General features: G+C 42.0%; 1 long non-coding RNA gene across 1 annotated transcript; it reads right to left on the bottom strand.

Annotated features, from left to right (window-relative positions):
• Positions 1-2,456: 2,456 nt before the first annotated feature.
• Positions 2,457-5,688, bottom strand: LOC142166325 (uncharacterized). The gene is made up of 2 exons (XR_012696657.1): positions 5,195-5,688; positions 2,457-2,717 (listed from the first exon to the last, which is right to left on the bottom strand). It is a non-coding gene; the product is annotated as an uncharacterized LOC142166325 (long non-coding RNA).
• Positions 5,689-12,593: the final 6,905 nt, after the last annotated feature.

Below are 12,593 nucleotides of genomic sequence, written 5' to 3'. Positions count from 1 at the left end.
GTCTGGCATTTTTATCTGGGTCGGCTTCAACATGTCCAATATCCTTAGTCTCTGGAACAGACTAGCATATGACTCTCCCAAGGGAGTGAAGGTCTTCTTCTTCTATAACCTCTTGTTCTTAAAGGTTTGATTGGGCCGGAAACCTGATCCTAGGGGGTTTTGGTAGACTCGTAGGGGTAGATAGGCATTTTATGGAGCTGGGTACTGGGAGAGTGATGTACGACTTTGGGAGTTCTGTGGAGAGAAGTGACATTGGGGAGGATCATCTAGTGCATAAGGATATCCACGGAGACGATGTCGAGGCTGGAAGTATTGATCGGGAAAGCCCATTGGATCATCTTCTCTGTTTCTCTTTCTTCCACCCAAGCTTACTAGGATGTTCTGAATGTTTTTCGAACAACTCATGATTTTGCCTGACTTGATTCCCTCTTCTATTAGCTCCCTCATTCTTAACACATCATTGAAAGGCTTCCCCAGGGCCGGGATCAAATGACTGAAGTAGGTGGGCCCCTGGGCTTGTAGGAAAAGCTCAACCATTTCTTCTTCACCAATCAGGGTATTGACTCGAGCAACCTGCTCCCTCCATCTGAGCCCAAACTCTTTAAAGCTTTCCTCCGGCTTCTTTCCCATCCAAGATATGGAGGAGCGGTCTGGGGTAACGTCTGATTTGTATTGAAAGTATTGAACAAAATCTTGAGTCATGTCACCCAATGTAGGCCACTTACCAACATCTTGACGAGCATGCCAGTCCAAAGCTGCCCCAGTCAGGCTCTCACTGAAATACGCCATCATCAAGTCATCTTTCTCTTCAACACCTCTCATTTCACTACAATAAACCTTCAGGTGGGTTACCAGATCCCCACACCCATCATACAAGTTAAATTTTGGCATTTTAGACCCCGCGGGCAGGCGAACGTCAAGGGACACAGACAGTTCCTTATAAGCCATGCTTCCCTGGTCTCCCGTTCCTTGCTTGTTTTTTAAGGACTGTTCTATGCCTTTCAGCCTCTTGGGTGCCCGTCTTTCCCTTTTCTTCCTATGAACCTTTCATTTTCAACACGAGGCTCATCCCTTGGGCCTTGTTTGTATGAGTAGGGAACCTTGTGGGCAACCTCTGAAGGGTAATATTGGGCATCATGAGCTTGGAGATAAGCGGGTGGATCTGGAGAGTATGAAGGATCATCTGTCATTGTGTCCGAAGTTTGGGTAAGGGCAGCATCTAAGAAGCTGGGTGGTGGCGCCTTCCCAGCCATCCAAGCCTGATACATGTCAGCCATGGGTTGTTTTAACATCTTTACCTCTTCAACCAACCCATTGTCCTGTTCAACCAACTGCTTTCGAGCGCTGGTATCAACCAACTCAGTTCTGTTGTTGTCTGCCATTACCTTTGACTTTATGTTATAGAGAAGAGTTACCACTTTAAAACCACAAACCAACCACCCTTCTGCTATGAATATAACAAAATGAAGTCATCACGTTAGCGTTAGAGCATTTAACATAAGATAATCTCACTTTATGTGCAATGCACCTAGCCACAGTTATCGGTTCTAAAATGACTCCGAGGGTACAAAGGTCAGTTGGCATCATCCCAATTTGTTCATTTTAATCCTCTCTTTTCTTTGCTTTTCTAGCACTTGCTTGATCATTTTCCTTCCTCCTTTTCTAATTTCACTCTTTTCTTTCCTCTCATTTCTCACATCCCACAATTGCATCTTTTTTTTTTCTCTCTTTTTTTCCTTTTTTCCTTTTTTTTTCTTTTCTTTTAACAGTAAAAAAATGATTCGATTGAACCTATGTAGGTTGCCTACGTATCATGACGCCGCATGAATCAGATCTTTGCGTAGTTCTGGAAGATTGGGAATAAAGTAAACAAACTAACATTTTCATTTTCTTTTCTTTTTTTTTTTAAAACGGATACTCTATGAGAAATTATCAAGGAAAACCCTAAAAGAGAAAAATATTTTTTGATTCTTTTTTTTTTATGAAGGAAATCTAAGGAATAAATCACAGAAAAACATTTTGAATCTTCATTTGATATCCTGACGCAAGATTTCGAAGCAAGCAATGAAAAAGATAAAACATAATATTTTTATATTTCAATTTTGATTGCCTAAAAGAAAATTTCTAATGATAAACAAAAGATAAAGTATGCTTTTTTTTCTATGTACAATATCCTAAAGTTCTAATGAAAATAAAAAGAATTTTTTTTTCATCTTTCAATAATTTCCCAAAGAAACACCTCACAAGAAAAATCTTTTTGGATTTTGGAATTATTGCCTTAAAGAAAACTTTTAAAGAGATACTAAAAGAAAATTCTTTTTTTTTTCTTTTTTTTCGGTCCTAATATACTAAAGTACAATAACAAAAAAAACTCGACATTGTTGTACATAAACACCTCAATTTTTTTTCTTCTTGATTTCTAGGAGTAGTATTTCTAAAGAAAATTCTAATGGAAATATAAAAACGCAAAATATCTTTTTGTTTTTTTTTAATTTTGAGTTATACCACACCTTTTCAAATACAAAATAAAAAGTACAATAACAAAAAAAAACTCGACATTGCTGTACAAAACTAGAAAGTAAAAGACGACATAAAAAATATACTCAAAACATAAAAATAAAATAAAAATAACAAATATAAAAATCTCCTTAAGTAACTCCTGAATGCGGGGGGTCCTGGGGCATGTCATGCTCAAACTTCGGTAAGTAAATCCGCACCTGTATGAGAAAACTTTAAATCAACACTATGTGAGACAATAACATTCCCTACTGGACACATGGAAGACATGATTTAGGCTATTTTTGCAAACTGGCTTATTTGGCCAAAAGGTGGATAGAATTGCAAAATTTGGCTATGACCCCGCAAAGCCAAGAACCTAAGATTTACTAAGAAGAACGGACCCTATGTGGGTTTCCACGTATCACGCCCCGAAAGACGAGAATCTGGTATGCGTAGTTCGGACAGATTGGGTACGGGCGTGAATAATAAAAAAGCAACAGACATATAGAAAACACATTTTTTCTTTTTTTTCGAAAAATGATGAAACGTATAAAATCTTTTTAGATTTTCTTTTCTTTTTTTCGATTTTTTGATTTTTTGAAAAATGATAAGAAGTGCAAAATCTTTTTGAAGTTTCCATGCTCTTTTTTCTTAATAAATGTAACAAAAATATAATTGGGCCCTACTCGCTTCATCCTCACACTTCAGCCTCTCTTTTTCTCTTTTTTTTTCTCTTTTTTTCTTTTTTTTTCATTCGCCCTCAATTATCATTGGTCTGCCAAATGACCCTTTTACCCTTGAAGAAATGCAACATGTAGTACATAGGATGCATCAAGATGGTCTATTATTTTGGGTACACCTGTCCTAGACGGACCCAACCCCTGTGTTGAGTCCCCTAAGTCAAATGCACATGATGCAAGCAAGCGTTCCTACTAGGGATCCGACATGAAGCTGTATTTTTCTAGGCTTAAATCCCGGGGTTTATTGTTCTAGACCTAGCTTACCTGAGCGGACAACTCGAGCCGAGGGGGAGCTGCATACCGGTAACCAAAAAATCATTCGGCTTTGCAACTTGTCCGAACCTCATTCTATTTGGGATATGACACTAACAGAAAGAAGTCACGACCAACGTACACTCCTTGGGAGAGAGAAGAGAGGGGTTTCGTAGCAGTTTATATATACAGTTCAGATAATATCAAAGCGGGCAAAAGCAACATTTAGCACATTAGACTCAAACATGAAATAAAATCAGATAACAGATAAAACCAAATATAACCATTCGTCTAAGCTCGAATTCTTGAACCCTGAACCAGAGATTCTGGGTTTTTGTCCCCAGCAGAGTCGCCAGAGATGTCACACCTCCTTTTTACCTACACCCCTGAAGGGAGTATACAAGGGAGTTTTTTCCAACTTAAAGTGACAATCGAAACAGGATTATTTTATTAAAAATTCAGAGTCGCCACTTGGGATAATTTTATGGCGTCCCAAGTCACCGGTTCAAATCCCGAATCGAGGAAAGGATTGACTCTGTATTACAGTCCGCGAACAAAAAATCCAGGTAAGGAATTCTGTTAACCTAAGAGAAGGTGTTAGGAATTCCCGAGTTCCATGGTTCTAGCACGGTCGCTCAATTGCTATATTCGGCTTAGTTACTTGATTTTAGTACATGTTAAACCTATGTGCAAATTTTAACTTAACCTCTCTATTTAATTATTACGAATATTGTAACATTGTTAAAACACGTCTTGAACCACGTCACATAAATGCACCCGCGGTCTTCGACATATTTTGATATTGTTGGGATTTGAATTTGGGTCACATAAATGCGCACCCGAGTTTAGGAATTATGTATTATGACCATGCCATGGGAGTCGTACCCGTAGTTGTCATCATTTTATTATAGCGCGTCAACTACGGTGTTCATAGGTTGCAGTAGAAGCAATATAAAGATATAAGACTACTAAACTACAAACAAATAAGTTGCAAGAGTGCAGGACATTGAAATAGGTAGTCTGTAACTCAATATTGGCATCAATTCTAAGCAATTCTGCATCTGTACTTCTCTCGTCCCATGACAGATTGCAAATTATTGTTAACATATAAGTAGCAGCAAACAACTAGGGGGATATGGAATTTCGATACAAGGAAATAGGAATGGAGATATTATCAATTCCAAAGAGAGCTAGCAGCAAGTTGGTTCCATGTTGAATGCATATATTAAGCTTCTTGATTAGATTAAACACAACCTGCACCATCCCGTAATTCGTGGGATCTTTTAAACTATGCATAATATTTATTTGAAAAACAGTGAAACAATTTGCTTACCCGGCCCATTTCCTAAAACATGTGAGCAAATTAACATTAATTGGCCCAAGTCTTTTACCCCAAAGCATTTATATACATACATATATATATATATATATATATATATATATATATATATATATATATATATATATATATATAACCAATCCCAGCAAAAGTTAAATAAAAAATTAGATAAACAAAATTATGTATTCATATACAAACGGTTTTCCATCATCACCCCAAAGCATTTATATATATATATGTAACCAATCCCAACAAAAGTTAAACAAAAATTAGATAAACAAAATTATGCATTCATTTAATCGGCTAAAGCATGGCAAGTAATAGTAATCAAAGGCAAGTAATAGTAATCAAAGTAGGAACAGACCTTCATAGCTAGAGGTTCCTTCAACACAGCAAAGTAAAAGAAACTTTCTGTTTGAGAAACAAAAATCGAGATCCGCACTTGAAACCGGTAAACATCGAATAGAAACCTTGACTTAGGACCGGAAAAACTCAGCTTGACCGAACCTCTCTAGACCGAACATCAACTGGGTTTTGACGGTCGTGGCAACGAACAATTTTGGATGGTTCATGTAACGCGACGCAGCTCGATTTTGGAAATGAACACTGCTGCATTTTTTGGTTGTTGCTCGGTCATTTTTCAGCTGTTTTTTGCCTAATTTGGGGGGAAGGGGCTGGTTTGGGGTTGTTTGCTTTGTGGCTGAAAAGGGAGGTGTTTTGGTGGTGAAACGGCGTGACCGGGATGGAATTTTCGTAAGGAGTTGCTGCTACTTTTTTTAGGAAAATTCCTAATTAAGAGTGGTCATTTCTTTGTTATAGAATCGGAGGTCGTTGTTTCTGATCTTTGCCATTCCTTTATACCTAGAGTCTAGGTTTAGGTATATTTTTGTGTATTTTACCAATTAGTCCCTAGTTCTTTTTGTGTTAAGTCCTTATGGTCCTTTTTATTTGTTTTTGTTCCAAAGAAGAGTCTAGAAGGGTCCCTAGACTTAATGGACTAATCCGAATTGGGCTAAAAATTGGGCTCCAAAAACTCTTAAAATTGTGATCCAACACCTTAATTGACTCATTTTAAAATAAGATAAAAATACTATACAATGCAAAAGCTAACATGAAATAATTATATATTTTTTGTATTTTCAAAATTATATAAAGATAAAAATAAGGTACTATTTTTGTATTATTTTTTTTAGAATTATGAAATATACATATTAAAGTATTTTTTGTAATTTTTCATTTTTATGACGAAAATAAAGTAAAGAAGTCAAAAATAGTTGAAATAGCTATATTAGACCTAAATTAAATATTTATGTGCTAAAATATAAAAATCTTGGGGAGTGTCAAAAATCACATGTCTACAGATACTATACGCTGCACTGTGTGCAGATCTCGGTATCGGAGCTTTTGGACCTTAGAGTGGTTGCTGCCTTCAGTCCAGCAGAGACCCGAGGTAGTCCTGCAGACATCCGCAGGCCTTGGCGTCCCCTTCTAACTTTTATATTCTGTTTTCATTTACTTCAAAGATAGATTGTATCTTTCTTTTCAGACAACTGGTTGTAGTATTCGTAGATGATCCGTGATATTGTGACACTAGTTCTGGGAAGAGTTGTATTTTGGAGTTTTCGTACTAGTATTTGGTTAATTATCAGCTTTCGTCTTCCGTATTTCTTTTATTATTACTATTATTCCGCTGTGGATCGCATATTAATTTGAAATTGTTAAAAGGTTAAGGAAAAAGAGTAATAAGATCTATAACGCTCGGCTTGCCTAGCTTTCACGAGTAGGTGCCATCACGACTCCCGAGGGTGGGAAGTCAGGATCGTGACAAGTTGGTATCAGAGCTCTAGGTTGCTTAGCTTTCACAATACATGGGCAAGCTTGGTAGAGTCTGAGGGATCGGTACGGAGACGTTTGTGCTTATCCCTAGAGGCTGCAGAGTTAGGAACAGTTTCACCTCTATTCATCTCTATCGTGCGGTTTGGTTTCTCAATGCTAATTGAATTTCTACTCTGTACTTTCGTAGATGGCGAGAACACGTGCTTTTTCATCCACTGACCAGCAGCCCGAGCCCCCAGTAGCAGTTCCCACGAGGGGCAGGGGACGAGGCCGAGGCCGTGCTAGGGGCCGAGGTAGGGGCAGAGCTCAGCCTAGAGCAGCAGCACCAGCGGTGGAGCCTCATGTAGAGTTTGATGATAAGGTTCTGGCCCAGATAGTTCTGGTGGGCCCAACTCAGGTCCCAGAGGGGTTCATTGCTACCCCAGTACTCCAAGATGCTTTGGTCCATCTAGTGGGCCTTATGGAGAGTGTTACTTGTACAGGCTTACTTCCTGTAGCACCAGCCGTCTCTCAGGCTGGGGGAGGAGCACAGACTCTTGCTACCCACACTCCGGAGCAGATTGCTCCCCAGTTTCAGACTCCAGCAACTCAGCCAGTTGGAGCAGCTCAGCCGGGTGTAGTAGCTCAGACCGGTGATGGAGCAGCTATGTCTGCCGATGCTTTGTGGATATTGGACATGCTCACTAAGCTGTTCACTACTACTTATGGTAGTACATCTTCAGAGGATCCCCAGTATTTTTTAGACAGTTGTCATGAGGTTCTTTGGAACATGGGGATAGTGGAGACCAATATGGTCGACTTTGTTGCTTTTCGCCTGTCAGGTTTCGCTAAGACTTGGTGGAGGGATTATTGTTTGGCTAGGCCAGCTGGGTCGCCTGCCTTGACTTGGGATTAGTTCTCTCAGCTATTTCTAGAGAAGTTTCTTCCTATCACTCAGAGGGAGGACTATCAGAGGCAGTTTGAGCGTCTCCAACAGGGTTCTATGATCGTCACTCAGTATGAGACCAAAGTCATTGCTTTGGCTCGTCATGCTCTTATTATACTTCCCACCGAGAGAGAGTGAGTGGGGATGTTCATTAAGGGACTCGCTCAGCTGATTCAATTGCAGATGGCTAAGGAGACTGGGAGCGAGATTTCTTTTCAGGATGCGACCAGTGTGGCCAGGAGAGTTGAGATGGTTCTATTGCAGGGCAGTGGTCAGGGGTCTGACAAGAGGCTCCGTCATTCAATCAGGTTCAGTGGTGCTTCATCTAGAGGCATGGATTCTTTTGGTAGGGGCCATCCTCCTAGGTTGTTTCATTCAGCACTTCAAACTTCTCATGGTGCTCCAGGTGGTTGTGGTTCTCATGTGCAGTATTATGATAAGCAGTTCTACCGTGCACCATCAGGTCCTATCAGAGCACCTCCTCTTTAGAGCTATTCTCATGGTCATCCGGCCCGCCAGGGTCAGTCTCAGTTTCCTCAGCCGCAACACTCAAGTGGATGCTTTGAGTGCGGTGAGTATGGTCATATTCGGAGGGCTTATCCAAGATTAGTGGGTGTTCAGTCGCAGCAACAGGGTTCCCGTGCCATGGTTCAGGCACCAGGTGGTCCACCACCCGCTCAGCCAGCTAGAGGTGGGGATAGAGGTGCTAGAGGTGGAGGTAGAGGTATTAGAGGTAGAGGTCAGGCCGCTAGAGGTGGAGGCCAGCCAACAGGAGGCCTTCCCAGAGACGTAGCTCATAGTGGTGGGGCCCAACCCCTATGTTATGCTCTTCTAGCCAGGCCCGAGGCTGAGGCCTCCGATGCAGTTATTACACGTACCGTTCTGGTCTGTAGTAGAGATGCTTCAGTTCTATTTGATCCAGGGTCTACATACTCCTATGTATCATCTTATTTTGCCCCGTATCTGGTCATGCCTAGTGATTCTTTGAGTGCTCCTGTATATGTCTATACCGGTGGGTAATTCTATTGTGGTGGATCGTGTCCATCGTTCATGTATAGTTATGATTGGGGGTTTTGAGACTCGAGTAGATATGTTGCTTTTGGATATGGTTGATTTTGATGTCATATTGGGGATGGGCTGGTTATCACATTACCACACTATCTAGGACTGTCATGCCAAGACTGTGACCTTAGCTTTGCCGGGTTTGCCTCATTTAGAGTGGAGAGGGACTCCTGGTTATTCCACCCATAGGGTTATCTCATAAATATGGTCGAGAAGGGATGTTTGGCCTATTTGGCGTATGTTCCTGATTCTAGTGCCGAGGTTCCTTCTATGGATTCTGTGCCTGTTGTTCGTGAGTTTCCAGAGGTATTTCCTACATACCTGTCGGGTATGCTGCCCTACAGGGATATTGACTTTTGCATTGATTTGGCTCCGGACACTCAGCCCATTTCTATTCTGCCATATCGTATGGCCTCGCTAGAGTTGAAAGAATTGAAAGAACAGTTGCAAGACTTGCTTGATAAGAGCTTCATTAGACCTAGTGTCTCGCCTTGGGGTGCGCCGGTGTTGTTTATTAAGAAGAAAGACGGATCGACGAGGATGTGTATAGATTATCGACAGTTGAACAAAGTCACAATCATGAATAAGTATCCGCCGATGATTGATGATTTGTTTGATCAGCTTCAAAGTGCCAAGGTGTTTTCAAAGATTGATTTGAGATCTGGCTACTATCAATTGAGGATTAAGGCATCTGATCTCCCTACAATAGCTTTTCGCACTCGGTACGGGCATTATGAGTTCTTGGTGATATCCTTCGTGTTGACAAATGCCCCAACAACTTTCATGGATTTGATTAACCGAGTGTTCAAGCCTTACTTGAATTCCTTCATGATAGTCTTAATTGATGATATTTTGATCTATTCTCGCCGCCGAGAAAAGCATGAGCAGCATCTGAGAGTTGTTCTTCAGACTTTGAGAGATAGTCAGTTATATGATAAGTTTTCGAAGTATGAGTTTTGGTTGGGTTCGGTTGCATTCTGGGTGATGTTGTATCATCAGAGCATATTCAGGTGGATCCTAAGAAGATTGCGGTAGTCAAGGACTGGCCTAGACCCACGTCAGCTACAAATATCCGGAGTTTCTTGGGTTTGGCGGGCTATTACCGTTGGTTTGTGGAGGGGTTTTCATCTATTGTAGCCCTGATGACCAGGTTAACCCAGAAGGGTACCCAGTTCAGGTGGTCGAATGAGTGTGAGGCAAGCTTTTAGAAGCTCAAGACAGCTTTGACTACGGTGCCAGTGTTGGTTTTTCCTACAGGTTCAGGGCCATATACAGTATATTGTGATGCATCGCGTATTAGACTTGGTGCGGTTTTGATGCAGAATGGCAAGGTTATTGCATATGTTTTGCGATAGTTGAAGATCCACGAGAAGAATTATTCAGTTCATGATTTGGAGTTGGCAGCCGTTGTTCACACGCTGAAGATTTGGAGGCATTATTTATAGGGCGTGTCGTGTGAGGTGTTCACGGATCACAAGAGTTTGCAATACTTGTTCAAGCAGAAGGAGCTAAATTTGAGGCAGATGAGGTGGTTGGAGCTGTTGAAAGACTATGATATCACCATCTTGTATCATCCGAGAAAGGCCAATGTGGTGGCCGATGAATTGAGTAGGAAGTCAGCCAGTATGGGCAGCCTTGCGTATATTCCAGTCGGTGAGAGACCACTTGCTTTGGATGTTCAGGCTTTGGCCAATCAGTTCATGAGTTTGGATGTTTCTGAGCCAAGCCGTGTGATAGCTTGCACAGTCGCTCATTCTTTATTATTTGAGTGTATCTGAGATCGGCAGTATGATGATCCTCATTTGCTTGTCCTTAGAGACACGGTGCGGCACGGAGGTTCCAAGAAGGTTACATTTGGAGATGATGGAGTCTTGAGGATGCAGGGTCGTACTTGTGTGCCTAATGTGGATGGGCTTCGTGAGTTGATTCTAGAGGAGGCCCATAGTTCTCGGTATTCTATCCATCCGGGCGCCGCTAAGATGTATTAGGATTTGCGGCAGCATTATTGATGGAGAAGGATGAAGAAGGACATTGTTGCCTATGTAGCTCGGTGTTTGAATTGTCAGCAGGTAAAGTACGAGCATCAGAGACCTGATGGTTTGTTCCAGAAGATTGAGATTCCTGAGTGGAAGAGGGAGAAGATCACAATGGACTTCGTCGTTGGACTCCCACGGACTCAGAGGAAGTTCGATGCAGTATGGGTTATTGTTGATAGGCTGACCAAGTCAGCGCATTTCATTCTTGTGGCAGTTTCCTATTCCTCGGAGCGGTTGGCTGAGATCTATATTCGGGAGGTTGTTCGTCTTTATGGTGTGTCCATGTCTATCATTTCTGACCAAGGTACGCAGTTTACCTCACATTTCTGTAGGTCAGTTCAGCATGAGTTGGGCATACGGGTCGAGTTGAGCACAATATTTCATCCCCAGACTAACGGACAGTCCGAGCGTACTATTCAGATTTTGGTGGATATGCTCCGAGCTTGTGTTATGGACTTTGGAGGTTCGTGGGATCAGTTCTTGCCTTTAGCAAAGTTTTCCTACAACAACAGCTACCAGTCGAGCATTCAGATGGCTCCCTATAAGGCATTACTAAATCTGTACCCAACAACTAAGCCTCTCCCGGCTCAAACCATCCAACTGGCGACCGACACCGCCTACCATATTAGGATGCCTTGAATAAGGTGAAAATTATTCAGGACAAGCTTCGTACTGCTCAGTCTAGGCAGAAGAGTTATGCCGACCGCAAAGTTTGTGATGTGGCATTTATGGTCGGAGAGCGGGTGTTGCTCCGGGTGTCGCCCATGAAGGGCGTGATGAGATTTGGGAAGAAGAGCAAGCTAAGCCCTAGGTTCATTGGTCCTTTTGAGATTCTTGATCGAGTGGGAGAGGTGGCTTACAGACTTGCGTTACCGCCGAATTTATCGGCTATGCACTCGGTGTTTCATGTGTCCATGCTTCGAAAGTATCACGGCGATTCATCCTACGTGTTAGACTTCAGCACTATCCAGTTGGACAAGGATCTGACCTATGAGGAGGAGTAGGTGGCAATTCTGGACCGGCAGGTTCGTCAGTTGAGATCGAAAAGTTACCCTTCTGTTCGTGTTCAGAGGAGAGGTCAGCATGCCGAGGCAGCTACCTGGGAGTCCGAGTCCGATATGCGGAGCCGATATCCCCATCTTTTCCCCGACTCAGGTACTTCTTTTCTATGTCCGTTCGAGGACGAACGATTATTTTAGAGGTGGAGGATGTGATGAGCCAAAAGGGTCTTTACTTGAGTTACAAGTAAATTCTGTGTTCCGAGGCCTTAAAAACCTCCTTTTATCTCACCTCGATTTACGTGTGTGGTTCGTTCTAGAAATTAATAAGATAGCCTGGTGGTCCAACTCCAAGGTGACTAAATGTAGGTACCACATCGCTACGTGAACCAGCATAAAAATCGACCATGCCCTTAGCCATTTTACTTTTCTTATTATATCTCCCGATTCATCTAACATTTTTTTAAGAAATATTTTTTGTGCAGGTGAAGGGGAGCCTTGGAGTAACGGGTAAAGTTGCCGCCATATAACCAGGAGGTCACAGGTTCGAGCCGTGGAATCAGCCTCTTGCAGAAATGCAGAGTAAGGTTGCGTACGATAGACCCTTGTGGTCCGGCCCTTCCCTGTACCTCGCACATAAAGGGAGCTTAGTGCACCTTCTATGCAGGTGAAAGTGATCAAACTTAGTCAACTAGAATTTAATTAGTTCACAGTGCACCCCCTCATTAATTAGTTCACGAGGAGCAGAGAAGAGCGAACAGAGAAAGATATAAGAAAGCTAGGAGGGAGGCGAAATTAGCAGTCACAGAGGCTAAGACTGCTGCGTTTGGTCGGTTGTATGATGAACTGGGGGCCAAAGGTGGGGACAAGAAGTTATTTCGGTTGGCCAGAGCGAGAAAGAGGAAG

Source organism: Nicotiana tabacum, chromosome 11, assembly GCF_000715075.1.
Source record: "Nicotiana tabacum cultivar K326 chromosome 11, ASM71507v2, whole genome shotgun sequence".
Classification (NCBI taxonomy): Eukaryota; Viridiplantae; Streptophyta; class Magnoliopsida; order Solanales; family Solanaceae; genus Nicotiana; species Nicotiana tabacum.
Note: the sequence above shows the minus strand (reverse complement) of the source record. Positions and strands in the feature narration are given on the sequence as shown.